Raw genomic sequence first — 18,594 nt, 5'->3', positions numbered from 1 at the left:
CTTGATCCAAAGTTCATTGTATTTAATTCCTATTCATTTCAGTGTGAACTAAAATAAGTCATGACCAATTTGGTCTATTTATTTCAATGGGACCTCAGTTCAGCTAACAGTCTGGATCCAACCCGTTTCCTTTTTTACCCTCCTCATACCCTGGAGGCAGCCAGAATATCATTGTTGCTAAACTGAGCTCCATAGTTTATGGTAGACTATTATATTATTATTTGATATAGATATTGTTTAAAACAAAGCAGATGGATCGGAAGTATATCAGAAATAGCTGGTTCTTCAGTACAAAAACCTCCTTTAAGGAAACTAGCCAACACAAATATGCTCTGGCCTGTGCCACAACTGTAAACAACTGCTGGTGAGAAACACAGAACAGCTGCACCATATTAGTAGAAGAAAGATCAGGAATGGAAACCTAGCAATTCAAAGCCCTCACATTTTATTGCTGGACAAAAGTTTAAAGCTGTCACAAATCAAACTAGCCTAGAGGTTCTGGGCCAATGTATCGGCCTGCTGTTTGCTGAGGTATTATGACATCAAGTGTCCTGCTTTACCGGAAAAAAGCAATGGCAGTCTTTACTGCTAGGTAGTGCTTATAGATGGTCAGTCCTTTTCCCTTCTCTTGCTTTGGGTGCATGAAGTTCCGTGGCTCAGAAAGAGCAGGGATCTAAAGAGGGAGGACGGACCTATTGAGGAAGGTGAAAAAGCAGCAGGGAACAAGAGATCTCGTGGTAGGAGGTGGACAAGGAATCCACTTTCCGCTCAGGTTCCCAGGTGAGTCTTGCAGTAGTTCATCACAGCCCGGAGCTGGCATCAGAGGTTGGTTGTGGATGGGCCTCACACCTGCACCAAGAACCCACAGCCCATGCAGGTTCATCACAGTTGTCACTTGCTCACACCCACCCCTGCTGTTTCCTTCTACCTGCACCCCCAAAAGGCAAGCAAGTAAACGATGACAGTGAGGAGGAGGAACAGCTTCCCAATCCAGTTCTTCCTAGCAACATTTATAAAGGGGAGATGTCCGGCAGCATTGGTAATAACAAGAAGCTCCTGCTTCACTGTTGCCACCACACAGAGTGTGTCTTCTTGCCCAAGGGCACTGCAGGAGAGGATGCCAAGGCTGTGGGTGTGACAAGTCAGCCGGTCTTGTGGCTAAGGGAAGAGAGTCTATCAGTCCTTGAACTCCTGGGTCAGGTACATGGTGAAGTTCACTGTTTTACCTAGAGCAATCTTTCTTTTTTCCTGTTGAAGGTCACATTCTCTCAGGTGTTATCTGTTGGAGGGGCCCTTTCACCAGTGGTGGGCCAAGCCAGAGCTGATGATGACCAAAACTAGAGGTGCCGTATGGGGTTTGATGGGCTTATTCTCAAGTAAGTATACAAGTAAGTATACAGAGCACTTTTTTGGGTACCAATACAGCCACTGTTCTCAAAAGCAAGTGATTGTCATTCCTTCTGACTGGTGTTCTCTCTCTCTTATTTTAGAGAGATATATAGATATTGATGCACACATCTGACAAGAGCCTACCAATTTCTCTCAGCATGGGCTGCGAGGGGAAATTTATTTCCCCCAAGCCATACAACCAAGAAACAATTAAGACAAAAAAAACCCCTTCCATCAATTTATTTTTACCAGATAAATACTACCCCTTTAAAATGTCCCAAAAATACATATAAAAAGGATGGGGGGAAAATTCCTGGAAAAATAAAGAGATAGAAGAATGGGGCAGCTGTGATCAGTGGTGTCAAAAGTGCCTGGATACAATTCAAGTCAGGACTAAAAATGATTCATCCACACTCAGTTTGAAGGGCACAATGGACTAGGATCAATGATGGAGTTACTATAGTCACCAAATAGCTAAGCTGTAAACAAAAACTGGACTGTGGGGGTTATAGGCAACAGAATGCCAACACTTGGGAGGCCTCTCTTCCAGTCCAAGTGCTTCCCCTAAAGTTACCTTGCTCAGAAGCAATTGGAAGTGACAGTTTAAAACCATAACAGCTAACTTCACATTTCCTTTTATCAAAAAGAAAGGAAAGAGCCAGTAAATAACAATACAGTGGTACCTCGGGTTAAATATGCTTCAGGTTACATATGCTTCAGGTTACAGACTCCACTAACCCAGAAATAATACCTTGGATTAAGAACTTTGCTTCAGGATGAGAACAGAAATCATGCGGTGGCAGTGGGAGGCCCCATTAGCTAAAGTGGTACCTCAGGTTAAGAACAGTTTCAGGTTAAGAACGGACCTCCAGAACGAATTAAGTACGTAACCAGAGGTACCACTGTATATATGCTTGTGGGGACAAAGTGGAAAAAGTTATTTAAGTCAGGCATTGATGGCCTCTCAATACCAGGCTTTATGTGTTAGAATGCTCGACATTCACACTCGATCTCCCTTGCACTGCAAAAAAAATCCATTACAGAACGTCTGAGTAAAACCTCCTCACAACCCACCTCTTCCATCAAGCCTTTGGTTGGTTCCTGTGCCCAACTGTAACCTACCCTGTAACTAAACCTAAGCACCCTCCCTCCTCTTCTCCAGTGCTGAATTTTAGATTTGTAAGGTCCTCAGAGAAGGCGCTGTCCTCTTATACTATAAGCTTCACAGAAATATCACACTCTCTCACAGAAATCTTAAGATAAATATATGCCAACAACTGAAGTACAGTACTAAGATGCATGACATAACAATGGGGTCATCCTTACTGGGGAATGACAGCTATGTTGCCACAGAAACCACGCCACATACCATACCCAGACTTGGCCTAAAGTCATATTCCCCTCCTATGCTTAGGCATTCCTCTACTTCTCTGTGTTTAGGTGTAGTTATTTCCCCCACTAGAGATTAACGTCCTATTCAGGCACTAGGCTAAGTAGAACATGTGACAGGGAAGAGATCAGCAAACCAGCTCTGCTCCATGTTGTTCTTGAGTTGGAATGTGGCATTCTGCACCAGGGAGCTTCCTGTACTGATGTAAAAGCTCTCTGTGCAATGTAAAACCTTGATTTTCATGTGGAGTATCTACACAAGCAAAGCAGGCTTCTTGCCACAGATGAAGGATGATGGGGATGGAGACAGCACACTCATTTCCACTCTCCCCACTTGTGTGTTATACTTACTTGTAAATATAATGCCTAAAGAGGGCTGGAGTAGTTTATCTATTGCAATGAACTTGTAATAGATTACAATAGGAGGGAAAAATAAAAAATCTGCAGCTGTATTCTGCGAATAAGAGATGAGAAGACGAATGCTAGTAGACTCCACTACCACAATGAATGCTTCCCCATGCGGAGGAAACCACTGCACACAGAAAAACAGCAGGTCATGATAAAGGCTAGGCTGAACTATGCTACTTTTTTTTCTACATACATGAAACTTCTACATACAAGGGAGAACATTCAAGCTCCTCACCTCTCCCTGCAGTCTGAAGTAGTATAGGACCCCTTTAGACTGTCTACTGTTTTTTGGTGTGTTTTTTTGCAGTTATATTCTATAACATGTCATTGACACAATAATAGTGTGTCAGTGATGGATTTACACTAAGCCTGTCCACACATCATTCCTCTTTATTGGCTTTTCTGCAATGTTTCCCTCAGTATTACACATTATTGCCACCTGAAACAGCACTCTTGCCCTACGGCACAACAAAAGCAAAAGAAGGCATGAAATTTGTGGTATCAATTTCAGGAGGAAGCTACAGGACACACAACAACTGGAAATGAAGCAGTATGTCCACCCCAACAACTTTTGCAATCGCAAACAGTATTGAAAATAGGATTGTGTATAACCACCCCAATTCCATCATGACCACAAATCATTATGAATGCACAATAAAAAGGACACCTGGAGGGGCTGCAAGTCATGCAGTAAAACGATTCTGGTAATTGCATAAACTGGCATTAAGTGAATCCCACAAGAGGAAAGGACAAGCAGGAAAGCACCTTCATATCTCTCCTGTTTGTCCTGTAGAGCATCCCTCAAATGTAGGGAAGGGCTTAGAAATATTTCTCTTTAGTGCCTCCCTTGCCCCACACTTGCAGTGTTCTAGTGTCACCCAAAGCCTTCCCTGCAATCAACAGGGGAGCCATTATTTGCTGCACATATGAACTGGGAAGTAGGGTGTTCCTCACAGCACAAGGGCTGTTGTCAGATGTGGGCCTCAGTACAGAAGCACCATTTGCTTGCAGGTAGGAAATACATTACAGATAAGGTGTCTCTTGAGGTATGTTGGGGTAAATGCTGAGGGTGGGTCTCAATCCTGGCCCCATACTGACTAGCCAAGAGTCCCTCAAATTGGTCTGTTAGTATTATTTAGCAAGAGCAAGCAACAAACCTTTTCCCTAAATGCCCAATATCCAAGCCCAGAATCTTGTTCTCACCTTCAGACAAGGGATTCCTTTCCCTGGAATTGTGTGCTAGAATCAGAGCAGCTGTGGGTCGTTTGGGGAGGCTTTCAGCCATATGAGAAGTTGCCATCAGGAAGCAGTCTTATTGTTGCATTTATAGTGAAGTTGGTAGTGCTTCACATACATCACCTCAGTCATCCTTACCACAACCATTTAAGAAAGGTTAGTGTCATCGATTCCAATATTGCATAAGAGGTTTTGTATGAGGTTGGACTTAATGAGACCAGGGGTCTGCCAACATTTGAACTGAGGACATCCCAGCTTACAAACCATAAATTGTTTGGAAAGTCTGAAGTTTGGTCCAGTCAGTATGGAAAAAAAAGTGTTCTGGGTCTGGGTCTCCAACTACTGGTGTGAGAAATGGGAATGGACTGGGCAGGCACATCTCTTTGGCTGTCTCCAGGCAAGGCACATTGAATGTTTTATCTTTCTTTGGAAAAGGAGAATTTTGGCAGATAGTTTCCTCAGCCAACTTCGCCTCTTTTTACTTAAATGAAATACAGCCCTACTTCAGTGGCGCAATTTGGTAACTGACTTAGGAGAGGGCCTCCTGGGCTTTGCGAGTACCCGCATCTTTTTAGGCGGGAAAGTGGTAAGGCGGGCCTGCTGCTGCTGCTGCTGCTGCTGCACTTTGGGGCCGCCCTGCTCATTCTGCTGCGTGAGGCCCAGCCCAGGACTTCGGGCCCCCGAGACCTGCCCCTCTTCGCCCGCCTTCCAGAAGTGACCTTGGAACTGAGCACTCCCCGGCTGGTGAAGGGGCCATGAAAGGCCCTCCCCGTCGCCCACTTCGCAGCCTCTGCAGCTAGCCTCGGAGGAGGCACACGTGCTTTGGCGCGGCGCCAGCCAGAGCATCCCCGGCGTGCCCTTGCTTGGGGGCCGCCTCCGCCTGGGCCAAGCCCTTCTCTACCGGGGCTGGGGTGGGGCTCCTTGCTGCGGGAGGGCCAGGCAGCGCCGGCGTTTCCTTGGGTTGCTCGTCCCCGCTCTCTTCCCTTCCCTCTCGGACCCCGTGGATCTGCCTCCCGAAGGAGAGGGCGCGAGAGGGGTGTGTGCGCGCGCGCTGAGCGACCTCTCCAGGCATTGCAGGGGTGCTTGGCGCTCCCGCAGTCAGGCGAGCAGCGGGCTTCGGTGAATCCTGCCGCCGCTCGCTTAGCTCCCGCCTTGCGGGAAGGGAGCTCTCCCGCCCAAATTCCAACCCTCAGCTCAGTCTCTTTTGGAAAGAAGCCACCGGCTTCTTTTTCTCCAGCTGGAGAACGAGAGGGGAGGGCGGGGTGACTCAGGCTGCTGGCGCCGCTCCTCCATGAAAGAAGCTCAGCAAGAAGAATTGATTCCTTTGCCTCTCATCTCAGGCCGCCGGGGCAGAAAGAGAGAAAGGAGCGAGAGCATGCTGGTGATGCGCTGCTGCTGAGGAGCCCGAGCCGAGCTGCAGAGTTTGCAGGTCATTAGTGCTGCACCAAACTCCGGGCGAGGTAAGTGGCGCCGCCGCCGCCGCTGCTGCACACAAAGCGCTCGGCAGCGTTTGGGAAGTAAGCCCGGGCGGGAACTGTGGTTTGTCGGGAGAGAATGGCAAACGCAGCAGGCAGTTTTCTCAGCAGGAGGCTCAGTTTTGTGTCTCTGTGCGGGCGCAATGCAACGTGGCATGCTGTTTTTCTGCACCGAACGGAGCGCCTTAGTTTGATCCCTAGCTAGCAAACCTCGCTCGCTCAGTGCGATCAGCGGGGCTGTGCTGCAGAATGGCATCGTGGCGGCCTTGATCCGTGGTCCGATCCCGGAGAACGAGAGGGACGAAAGTCACCAGGCATCTTTGCAAAGTTTGCGCCTCGGTTGCCTGTGCGTAGCCCCGGGGCTGCTTGGTTGAGCGTGCCTTCATGCGGCGTGGAGCCGTCCAGGGTTTCAAGAAGGGAGAACTGTCCGGGAAACTCCAGTTTATCCTAGGAAGATGCTTTTCGGCCGGCCATTAAGTCTAGGGTTACGGGGAGCTGTTGGATGGAAAGGGATGAGATTGGGAAATCGGAATAATGGCAGTGGAAACAATGGGCGCAAAAACTGAGGCTGGGCTGCCAAAGTGTATTCAGGAGGAGCAGAGCTGCTTAGAAAGAGTCTAGGCGTGGGAGGGAAATGCATCAAGGGTAAGACGAGACCTAGTCTAAAAAAGAACACGCGCATCTCTATTAAAAGAATGGCTGGGGGCGGGAGGGGAGACCCCCACAAAACCAGATCTCAATATTGTGACCTGAATTAGTTGCGTTCCTTACAAATGAATCTCCAGTTCAGTTTCTAAGTGGGTGGCTTTGTGTTTCACATCCGATGCTTCAGTCTATTCAAGCACTCTGAACCAGGAAAGCTTTCTGTTATTGCAGTTCATTTACGGTGTTTGTGTGTGTGTTCCTGCAAGTTTTCACCTCCTGGCTGGGACCACTGTTGAGAGCTTGCAAAGCTTTGTGATCTAGTTCAGGGTGACCTGCCAGTGATTATCTCTTAATGTAAGTTCCTTTCTTTCTTCACATGGTTGGTGGCAAGAGCAAAAAATGTGGTGCTCACTTGCAAGCCTCCAATGATACCTTTGACATGGGGATGATTGAAGAGAGGATGACTGACAGGCTGTGATGACTGTAAGCAAACCATCTTGACTCCACTTGGCCTTTGAAGAATGGAGCTACAAGATTGCTTTATTAAGAGAGTTAGGGTTTAGATGCTTTCACCACTGTTGTCCCTATGTTCTGATTAAAGCTGTCATTTCATACACCTGTCTCTGATGTGTGTGTGCATGCACGTGCGCACACACACCGTAGGGACATCTGGAGTGCTTTAGTTTTATTTCTTACCTTCCCAAGAAAAGTGCATGTGTCGTAGGCTGTGTAATATGGCATGAATAATGGATTGTTTTGTACGAGGAATGCTTTGCTCACGTGTAAATGAAGAGTCTTCGGTGATGACAATTTCAGAAAAGCTTCTTAGGTAGAAGGTGATACAGTCACTTAAAAAAAGAAATTCTACAAAATATGTTTAAACAGGAGAAAGGGGGTTCCCTTCCATAAGCCCCGTTACAATTTTCTGTTGGGATAGGATTTATTTTAGAGCCCCCCTTTTTGGCAAGCCTTCAGTGTGGCTTGCAATTTATCCATAACAGTGTAATGATTTAATTCCCACCCCCCAAATGGTATTCCATACTTCTTGCTAGGTTATTAGGGCAAGTAGCAGGCACAAAGTTTTCTCTTCTCACCCTGCTAATAAGCCTGTGGAAGTGAGAAATACTGCTTAGCCCAAGGTCACCAGAGAACTGCATTGCTGAACAGTGGATTCTTAACTAGGTTCTCCCTGGTCCAAGTAAAAAACTTTGTCCATTGCCGTAATACTGGCTTTATAATAATGCATGCACTAGTGTTAAATAATACAACACACGGTCAGAATCAAGTACGGTCACCAAAGTGGTGTCATGCTAATTTTCCCGCTTCACCGAAAGATGCCAGAAATTAAAATTTATTGCAGTGTAACATACCTTTGATGAGAATGGTAATGACACACTCAACCTTTCCATAGAAAACCAACCTTCTCAGACAAATGTTGGACGATATCCTACCCCAGTGCAGAATTCACAGCACAGTAGTCCTTGTTACACATAGTTCTTTAGGTCCAATATTATTGACCAGCAAACTGTGGTGCTCCATCTGTTGTTGAACTCCATTCGTATCATCCCCAGCCAACATGGCTAATAGTCAGGGATGGTGGGAGATGATGTTACCCCATCTACATCCCATGACATTGCCACACCCACAGTAGTTAATAATGGCCCCAAATGCTAGTGGTCGCTGGAAATTTACCATTTGCACTTGTCATTCTGTAATCAAAATGCTCCTGGGACATAAGTCCCCCCACAATAAACTCAAAAGTTGCAGTGGGGGTGCCCATCTAATGTAGAGAATTGGAGCTAAAAAAAATTCAAATAAAAATGAATGTCTGGAATAAGGAACGTATTGAGTTTTCTTTCTGAAAACAAATGAACCCAGGGCATTAAATATCCTAAAGAAAGCAATTGTTGTTGTTTAGTCATTTAGTTGTGTCTGACTCTTGGTGACCCCGTGGACCAGAGCACGCCAGGCACTCCTGTCCTCCACTGCCTTCCGCAGTTTGGTCAAACTCATGTTCGTAAGCTTCGAGAACACTGTCCAACCATCTCGTCCTCTGTTGTCCCCTTCTTCTTGTGCCCTCAATCTTTCCCAACATCAGGGTCTTTTCCAGGGAGTCTTCTCTTCTCATGAGGTGGCCAAAGTATTGGCGCCTCAGCTTCACGATCTGTCCTTCCCATGAGCACTCAGGGCTGATTTCCTTAAGAATGGATAGGTTTGATCTTCTTGCAGTCCATGGGACTCTCAAGAGTCTCCTCCAGCACCATAATTCAAAAGCATCAATTCTTTGGCGATCAGCCTTCTTTATGGTCCAGCTCTCACTTCCATACATCACTACTGGGAAAACCATCACTTTAACTATATGGACGTTTGTTGGTAAGGTGATGTCTCTGCTTTTTAAGATGCTGTCTTGGTTTGTAATCACTTTTCTCCCAAGAAGCAGGTGCCTTTTAATTTTGTGACTGCTGTCACCATCTGCAGTGATCACGGAGCCCAAGAAAGTAAAATCTCTCACTGGCTCCATTTCTTCCCCTTCTATTTGCCAGGAGGTGATGGGACCAGTGGCCATGATCTTCCTTTTTTTGATGTTGAGCAATTACATTTTGCATTTAGGGGTGCTGTTTTATCCCAGTAAAGGGAAAATGGGGTAAAAATTTGTTAAAAGGGTTTATTCAAACCAAAAAGGATCTAGGAATGCAGATTTAAGTGCCCATTTTAAAATCACACACGTTGATTTTGCTTTGGGACATTTTACTACCCCAAGGCACCCCAACAATGGAATTTGATTTGGGTTAGTAAATTGCCTTTGTTCCTGTTTAGGAGTTTCAATCCAGTGCAAACTTGCTTGGGTGTATTTTATTTATTTATTAAATTTCTATACCACCCTTCATCCAAGGATCATAGGGCAGTTTACTGTCGAGTTGCAGCTCGGCATCCAAGGAAAAATCAGTCTCACACCATAATAGGTTCCGAAATATGGCTGCCCCTAGGGCTCATGCAGCACAGCTTTTATTGTGTGAAATCAGAAAGATACAAAATACAAGCCAAGCAATTTTGTTCTAGCAAGCAGATAAGGACCTTCGCACTAGACCATGCGAGCATCAGGCCATGCCACGTTAGCCAATCATATAGGACAGCACGAGCTGTTCACGCGCTGTTCATGCTCCAAGGATGCTTCTAGCTATGAAATCACCCTGTAACAATAAGAACTTTGCTCATGCTCTCATGTACAAGCAATCATTTTCCCACATATCCCCTTTTTTTGTTTATATTATTAGAGGAAAAGAGGGACCATTAGTCCAAATCGTACACTTCATTGCCTAAGCGTCTACACTTTGCAACATAAATTCCTCTTGTAACCCCTGTGGTAGGCCGTGGTCGGTACCACCATGCAGTGCATTGGGAAATCAAAGAGGGTATGCATTGAATGCAACAACACACCATAATGAAGCCAGCAATACATGCAATTACAATCAATAATATTTTTCTTAACCATAATCCATTAGGTAACCAAGAAGACAACCATTCCCATGGATCAAAACCTTCAGGTGGATTCAAAGGATTATGGGCTATCATTTGTTCCATATGATCAATAGTAGCAGAGATATTGGTCGATTGATCAGTTATATACATGCAGCAATGAGAATGAATTAAGGCACAAATTCCACCTTTAGAAGCAAGGATCACATCTAAAGCATAATGATGTTGAAGAACTACATTTCTTATTTCTGATATTTCTTTGTTAATCATTTTTAAAGCCAAAATGGTGGAATTAAACAAATTTTCTGTCCAGTTTGCCAATTTATGCAAATCACGGTAATTCATGGCTGCACCTAAAGAAGGCAGAAGGGACCTAGAGATGGCTGTCCCTGTATATTGAGAAATAGGTGATAGTACTTCCCTTCTGTTACGCAAACGGACCGCTGGGAGCTTATCTATTTTATATACCAAGGGTACTACTATACCTAACGTGCAGGTACCAGAAAAGGCAGAGGGGATTTCTTTGTAGGCACGTGTGCCACAAAATAACCATAAATCAGATTGAAGCAAACATGTAGTTCTGCTGCTCTTTCTCATCCAGTTGAACCAAACATAAAAGTCACTACACGCAGCTTGTTGTTCATAGGTCATGTAAGTTGTGACATTATTAATTAAAACCTTTGGTCTGCCACTCATGGTTGTAACATTAAGAAAACAAGAAGATCCATTAATGTATTCATGTGTCCAATTACAATATGGATAATGACCTAAAAATTTTTTGCTATTGTGATTAAAATGAAAACAATAAGGAGCTAATTCTACAAGCGATAGAAATACAGGAGGTAAACTTATGCGATTGTCCTTCATATTATTGCTAATCTTATATGAAGCATTTATAGGAATACCATGTAATAGAATGCCAGATCTTTTTGATTGAGGAGGGATATGCATACACATCCAACAATCAGAAAGGTTAAGCATAGAAGCAAAATGATTAATGTCTCTAACGTAAGTATTGTTAGTCCAAATCTGATGATAAAGTTCAGGCCTCCTGGCCTTCTGCAAAAAAGCAGCACGACGAAAGCGGCGTTTTACAAAGTTCACGGAGAGGCTCCATCCGTGTGAAGTGGAATTGTGGGGCCACTCAGGACGATGCCATATTGGTTGCTCGGGGGGGCAATAAGGGTGAGAATGGTAAATTATTCCAATAGCTGTTTCCGAGCAACCTGCGTGATATTTCGTGGCTCGATTATTGGCATGTAAAAACCACAAACCAGGAGAAGCCACACAGCCATTCCTGCAGATACAGGAGCCCATTTGCTGTAAATAAAAAGATTGCAACAAGGCAGAGAACAGAGCCCATTGTCTTCTCAGGCCCTGCTAAAGAACCACATTGCAACTTGCTCTCTGTCCGGGAACCATGCCAAAGCACAAGAATGAAACAACTGGAACACACTGAAACCTCCTCACCCCCTGTCCTGCCAAGAGTCCACAATAGTTCCAAGACAGCTTTCTGTACATGCTCAGGGGAACACACCATGGGGCAGGACTCCTGAGGGAGGAGAAAAGAAGAAGAGATCTGGGGGGTAAAATCCAAGCGATGCCAGTATAGCGAGGGCATCCTTCAAAGCCAGGCTCAGTTCCCAAACCAGAAGCAGCAAAACTGTCATGATATTTGGTGGTAGAAGTGGCGTCCCAGGGAAAAAGTAGAGACGAAGATGGCCTTTCAACGTGCCGGCAAACACTGGAACAGCTGTAGAAGGTGACTCCATCCAGGGCACGTCAATATGGCGATGTCTCCAGCTGCAGGGCGGGTTGAGGTCAGAAGGCAGATTCCCACAGGCAGACAGCGTAAAATACGGTTGCAAGGCGCTGGTGTCTCCTTGGGCGAAGACGTAGTGAAGTTCAGCAGGCGTAAAATCCTTTCTGCCAAATACCCAGGGTGGCCAGTGTGAGATCTAAGATGTGCTTCATAAAATTGACAAGTCCTGGCCTGTATCAAAGATGGGGCACTTTGTGCTGGGGTGACATTGCTGTGCGATAGATCTGCACTGCGCATGAAAATGACCCACTTCTCCACATCCAAAGCAGGTTTTATCCTTGGCAGGATTCTGAGACACGGTGGTGGACAAAGCCGTGGCTAGCAGGCAATCAGTCCTCACCGATTGGCAGGCTTTAAGCATATCCGCAATGGCTACATTGGGAGTTGTCATCAAAGGGCGTAGTGCTTGCTTACAGTCCTCATTCGCATTATCAAACGCAAGCTGGCGGACAATCACTTCTTGGGCTGCTACGTCCTGAACTTGCCGTTTAAGGGTGTTATACAAGCGATCGACAAATTGTCCATAGGGCTCTGTAGGACCTTGTCTAACGCTCCCCCATCGGCCATCGCGCTCAGTTTTGTCATCAGGGACAGAAGCCAAGGCCTCCTTTATGAATCTCAAATCAAACTGTTCGTGCCGGGCTGGGCCTCCCCCCGGGGCGGCAGGAGCAATCACAGGAAAGAGATTAGGAGTTGTAGAATCAAAGGCCAGCAACGGAGCAGCCGCTCGAAGGGCCTCTTGAAGTGGGGTGGAAGCGGTGCCAGATGCCTTGGGCAGAGGAGGTGGGGGCTTCGGAGGGACATAAACCGGAGGATTCGAAGAAGGCAACGTGGGATGCAGAGGCAAAGGAGGAGCCAAAAGGGCAGGTGAAACAGGCAATGAGGCAGCCAGGAGGATATTTGCAGGAGTTAAGCTCGACATAGCTTTGTAGACTTTACACCAGGCATGCAAAACTTTGACATCAATCTGAGGATGATTTTGAAAGAAGTGTCCAATTTTTTTCCAATCGTCTAACTCCCAATTTCCGTCCTGGGGGAACCAGGGACAGTGAGTGTCCAGGGCTTTTATAAGGGACTTAAGGTCAGCTTTCTGAACAGCAAGGTTGTTACTGGCCAAAAGGAATTTAAGGTCTTTAAAAAATTTTTTCTGTGGTGCAGAGAGAGACTTTCCCATGATTGCAAGAGTTGCAAAAAGAGCAGGGAGCACTTACCGGAGGGATCCTTAGGAGGATGAGGGAGGCGCCTTTTGCCCTGTCCGGGCGGAGATAAGTGCTGATAAGTCCGTAACGTAGTCCAGAATCACATTCACACGGGAGCTCTCACCGGGGATCCACTACGTGGATGAACGACGCGTCTGCAGCCCTGCCGGGCGAGGTGAGGCTGAACGTTGTAAAACAGCATGAAGTCCGAAAGAAATCACACGGGAGCACTCACCAGGGATCCACTACGTGGATGAACGACGTGTTGGTGAGTGCTGAATAAAACAACGTGAAGTCCGAAGGCAGTCACACGGGGCACCAATTGTCGAGTTGCAGCTCGGCATCCAAGGAAAAATCAGTCTCACACCATAATAGGTTCCGAAATATGGCTGCCCCTAGGGCTCATGCAGCACAGCTTTTATTGTGTGAAATCAGAAAGATACAAAATACAAGCCAAGCAATTTTGTTCTAGCAAGCAGATAAGGACCTTCGCACTAGACCATGCGAGCATCAGGCCATGCCACGTTAGCCAATCATATAGGACAGCACGAGCTGTTCACGCGCTGTTCATGCTCCAAGGATGCTTCTAGCTATGAAATCACCCTGTAACAATAAGAACTTTGCTCATGCTCTCATGTACAAGCAATCATTTTCCCACAGTTTACAATATAAAAACACAAAAATACATACCATAATAACAAACACAATACTCCTCAGTTATTTATTTATTTATTTATTTATTTATTTATTTATTTAATACGGTAAATAATGTAAACTCCATTGAACACTGTGGGGCTTATTTTGAGTAAACATAAGATCATACTTCATACAAGCGAAAAACATTTAAGAACTGTCTTCCTAAGAAATACATTGCAATGCTTAACACCCTATTTGATGCTATATAGCATCCAAAAAAATACCCTCAAAAGCTACTAGACCACTCTCCTGCTTAAAGTCATTTTTCCCCAGTTCAGTTTTTCTGAAAGAAAAAACTACCAACTATTTTCCAGTTTCTCAACCATACCTTACTTGCCATCAGCATCAAGTGATAATCTGCTATATAGATTATAAATACAACAATGGTAATAATCGCAATTATCCTTAGCTGTGGAAGAGAGGAAACGTTTCTAGTGAGTATCTGCATTTCTTAGGGAAGCCCCCTTTGAAAACCGTGTTCTTTGAGGCTGCATTCAGTTGCACCCTCCTCCTACAGAGCCGCACATGGAATCTACATTTCACCTCACTTGCCATAAATAAGACTGCAACTTCCATGACCAACTATTTTCTATAGCCTTCACTGTCAGTTGATCATATTGGATTAAAACACAGCAATATTTCTGGTTATCAAAGGGTAAAGGAAAGACGGGACTGATTGCATTTGGGTCTGAAATCTCATGCTGTCCTGTATAATTGAGAATCCATTTTTGCAAAGACAACTTCTATTCGGGACATTAGTTCAGAAAATGGCTTTTTGTTCAGATTCCTGCCACTGGAAGAGGTTGCATGTGAGTATATTAGAAGTGGAGGTATATGCATGCAAGGGTATGTGAGAGAAAGATTGACACCATTGGAACTCAGTTGGATTTTCGTACACTAATGCATGAAGGTCATCTACTTTTAGATTTGTTGCTTTATAAAGCAGTAGAAGCTGGGAACACATGCAGGTCTAAGTTGTTGTTGTTGTTGTTGTTTTAAAAAAACTTTAATCAGGGAGACTAGCCTTCAGTATATTAGGCCAATAATTCTTCTGTGTTGCTGATTTAAGATGTGGGATTCCACTAGGTTTGGCTTTTCTTAGCCATGTAGGAAAACTTACCTTGAAGTGGCTTTTGAGGAATTACAGCTTACTCCGCCACAATTTTACTGCTTGTTACATATCAGGTTTGTGTTCTCTGCACCAGTGGTAGGAGGAAAGTATGCTGCCAGATCTGGAATATCTCCTCCCCAAAACCCAATGTCTGTGACAGGAACTTGTGGCCCTCCAGATGTTGGATTCCATTTCCCATAATCCCTAGCCAGCATGGCAAATAGTCTCAGATGCTGGTAGTTGTAGTCCACCAAAATCTGGAAGGCTATAGATTCCCCGCAATGAGTTAGCGTGGTTTCCCTCATGGTGAGAGAAGTTTCCATTGTACATGCTTCAGAGAACTCTTTCATTTTCACAATGTGTTAAAGTTGAATTTTGACATTCAAAACAGCTTGGGCTAAACAGGAGTGGGGAACTTCAGAGTTGGGGGCTTAATGCGGCCCTTCATGCCTCTTCTCCTGGCCCTTGGAACCTTCCAGAGGCTGTACCCTCCACTGGCTATTGCTTCACACCACCTGTTTTTTTGCCTAGCTGGCATGTGCCTTTGAACTCTTATGTTTCTTGCTCTTCTGAGTGGAGGAGAGAAGGGTGTGTGATTGTGTGTAGAAACTAGCACACTGTATAAAGGTAAGGATTACGTTTGTTGCTCTTCTCACCTTTGCCTCTGGCCAGTGGGCATGTGGCCCTCAGAAGGTTGCCCAGAAGGGAAAGCGGCCCTCGGGCTGAAAAAGTTTCCCCGTCCCATGACTTATATGAAACCCCTGAGGGGTCAACTGGTCTAGCTCTTCACATTGAGTAGAATACCCCTGTTCTATAAAATACTCAATTGCCTCCAAATCATGGGTGGCTAACTTCAGGTGGCACCAAGCACATGGACATAATTTGATCCACATATCCACTTCTGAGCTAGGGAGGAGGTGGGGTTGCGGGCTTCACGCCCCTCCCCGCACTCGCAGGGGCTGGCTCCAGCCCCACACGATAGCAGGGAATCCTCGGCCGCGTCATACCCCATGCCAGCCAATCGGCGGGCGCGGGGGGCGTGGCCTCACCTACTTAGGTCTGGTGCGACCGAGGACCGCCCTCTTTCCCGCGCCGCAGCTGACCCGGTTTCCATTTTCCTTGCAACATACTTGTGCTGTGTTTGTTTGTTTTTTGACATCAGCTGATGGGTTAGGTGAGCATGTTGTGAGGGAAATGGCCTCATGGGTCATATTGCACCCCTGCCTTTCAGGCCACGATTGGGCTGGATGTCTCACCCTCTTGATTTAGAATGTGCATAAGAGGCTCTGAGCAGAGGGGAGGATGTCAGAGAAGCACATCTGCCCTAACTTGAGCTGGTCAGAAGCTGAGGTACTTCCACCCACATATTCCTCCTTCTCTCTGCTCAAAGCCTTGCACAAACTCTGCAGTAGTTCCAGCTCTGGGGCAGCAGCCAGGGGAAGGACTTGCTTTTACTGGCTAAGGAGGATGTCTGTCATTAAGTCAGACTGTCTACTGCTACAAGGAAAGAGGAGGAACAAGAAGATCGCCATGCTGGAGGGCAAAGGAAACCCTCAGCATCTTCCTTTAGTAAAACAACAATTTCCAGTCCTCTTTCACTGTAGATCAGGAGTTAACAGTTGCAAAGTCAATGAAGCTACAGGCCAATATAAGTGAGTAAAGAGTCTCCCTCTAACATGTTTATAGCCACTGTAAAATGTTTTCCTGGATGACTCTAAAAAGATAAACCTATATTACAGCAGGGTTTCAACATCCAGTAAGAGGCAGAGCACTCAGTCCTGCTGGGTATTGCTTCACCAGCATGTTCCCTGCAGAGAACACGTTGGCAAAGCAAATCCTTGCAGAGAGCTGATTGAAACTCCTGCTCAGCTGAGGGTTTAGTGGTATCACACATGCCCAGTCACCAAGCCTTAGTTGGCAGCAGGACATAGAAAAAAACTTTCAGTATTGGGAGTAGGAGGTATATTAGTCCATAAGGTGCCCTGGGGTTAGGCCTTTTTTCTATTTAAAATGTGGAAGATTCCTTCCATAGATTAGTCCTCAGTACAGGGATTTTCTTTTTTAGGGGGAAGGATATCAAATAATATGTCTTGAGTTAGGTTAACAATTTAATTAACCAAAGTGAACACATATTGCTAGAAGGAAATGCTGTTCAGTTTTCTTTTCATTTCTTGTTATAACAACATAGCAGAGTCAGAACACGTTAACAATATGATCCAGCACTGGCCTTCCATCTCAGCCCACCAATTAAGATTTACCTCCATTGATTTGTTCCTGTTGAGAAGTTGATTAATCTGCTGATTAATGTATGTTTTGATCAAGGCTGTCCTTCTCATTTCCTCAGCTGCTCCTTTGTTCCAGGAAGTCTTTGTTCTTCCTATGATTGTTTATTCTTGCCATCCCATTTTGCAATATTATTTCTTTTGTGCAAACGGAATGTGATTTCCTTGGCTTCGTTTAGCCCTGCCTGTCACCACTCTCCCATCTGTAGCAGCTCATAAAGAAAACTAATGAGAATCTGTCTCCAATCACCTTTGTCTTCATTAGATTTTCATCAGCCTTCTGTGACTCCACCAGTGCCTTGGTGAAACTACTGGTGACACACATTGGAAGTATTAAATAATCTTGCTCCAGGTTATGTACTTCTGTGGCAACTCCATGATCTCCGCAGGGGAGCTAGAAGTGAAAGTCCTCTGGCAGGAATAATAATAATAATAATAATAATAATAATAATAATAATAATATATTATTATTTATACCCTGCCCATCTGGCTAGGTTTTCCCAGCCACTCTGGGCGGCTCCAACAAAATATTAAAATACAGTAATCTGCCAAACATTAAAATCTTCCCTAAACAGGGCTGCCTTCAGGTGTCTTCTAAAAGTCTGGTAGTTGTTGTTCTCTTTGACATCTGGTGGGAGGGTGTTCCACAGGGCGGGGGCCACTACCGAGAAGGCCCTCTTAATGGTTCCCTGTCACTTCGCTTTTCGCAGTGAGGGAGCCGCCAGAAGGCCCTTGGAGCTGGACCTCAGTGTCCGGGCAGAATGATGGGGGTGGAGACACTCCTTCAGGTATACTGGACCAAGGCTGTTTAGGGCTTTAAAGGTCAGCACTAACACTTTGACTTGTGCTCTGAAATGTACTGGGAACCAATGTAGGTGTCTCAGGACCGATGTTATATGGTCTTGGCAGCCGCTCCCAGTCACCAGTCTAGCTTCCGCATTCTGGATTAGTTGTAGTTTCCAGGTCACCTTCAAAGGTAGCCCCACATAGAGCGCATTGCAGTAGTCCAAGCAAGAGATAATCAGAGCATGCATCACTCTGGCAAGACAGTCCGCGGGCAGATAGGGTCTCAGCCTGTGTGCCTGATGAAGCTGGTAAACAGCTGCCCTGGACACAGAATTGACCTGTGCCTCCATGGACAGCTGCGAGTCCAAAATGACTCCCAGGCTGCATACCTGGTCCTTCAGGGGCACAGTTACCCCATTCAGGACCAGGGAATCCTCCATACCTGCCCGCCTCCTGTCCCCCAAAAACAGTACTTCTGTCTTGACAGGATTCAACCTCAAACTGTTAGCCGCCATCCATCCTCCAACCGCCTCCAGACACTCACACAGGACCTTCACCGCCTTCACTGGTTCTGATTTAAAAGATAGGTAGAGCTGGGTATCATCTGCATATTGATGGACACCCAGCCCAAACCCTCTGATGACCTCTCCCAACGGCTGCATGTAGATGTTAAAAAGCA

General features: G+C 45.6%; 1 protein-coding gene and 1 long non-coding RNA gene across 3 annotated transcripts in view; one reads left to right on the top strand and one right to left on the bottom strand.

Annotated features, from left to right (window-relative positions):
* Positions 1 to 426: 426 nt before the first annotated feature.
* The window catches only part of SYT12 (synaptotagmin 12), a 58,404-nt gene continuing 40,236 nt past the window's right edge, over positions 427 to 18,594 (top strand). The window contains exons 1-2 of one of the 2 annotated variants that reach the window (XM_081874922.1): positions 427 to 1,376; positions 5,763 to 5,882. The gene's annotated coding sequence lies outside the window, so the exon portion shown is untranslated. Of the gene's footprint in view, positions 1,377 to 4,580; positions 5,883 to 18,594 lie in introns of those variants that run through there. The other variant, XM_081874921.1, reaches the window with a different exon arrangement.
* On the bottom strand, positions 10,007 to 11,343 carry LOC309351257. The gene is made up of 2 exons (XR_014160765.1): positions 10,725 to 11,343; positions 10,007 to 10,372 (listed from the first exon to the last, which is right to left on the bottom strand). It is a non-coding gene; the product is annotated as an uncharacterized lncRNA (long non-coding RNA).

This window comes from Podarcis erhardii (genome assembly GCF_964252035.2).
Source record: "Podarcis erhardii genome assembly, chromosome: 1".
NCBI lineage: Eukaryota > Metazoa > Chordata > Lepidosauria > Squamata > Lacertidae > Podarcis > Podarcis erhardii.
This window is presented reverse-complemented; position numbering and strand designations above follow the sequence as displayed.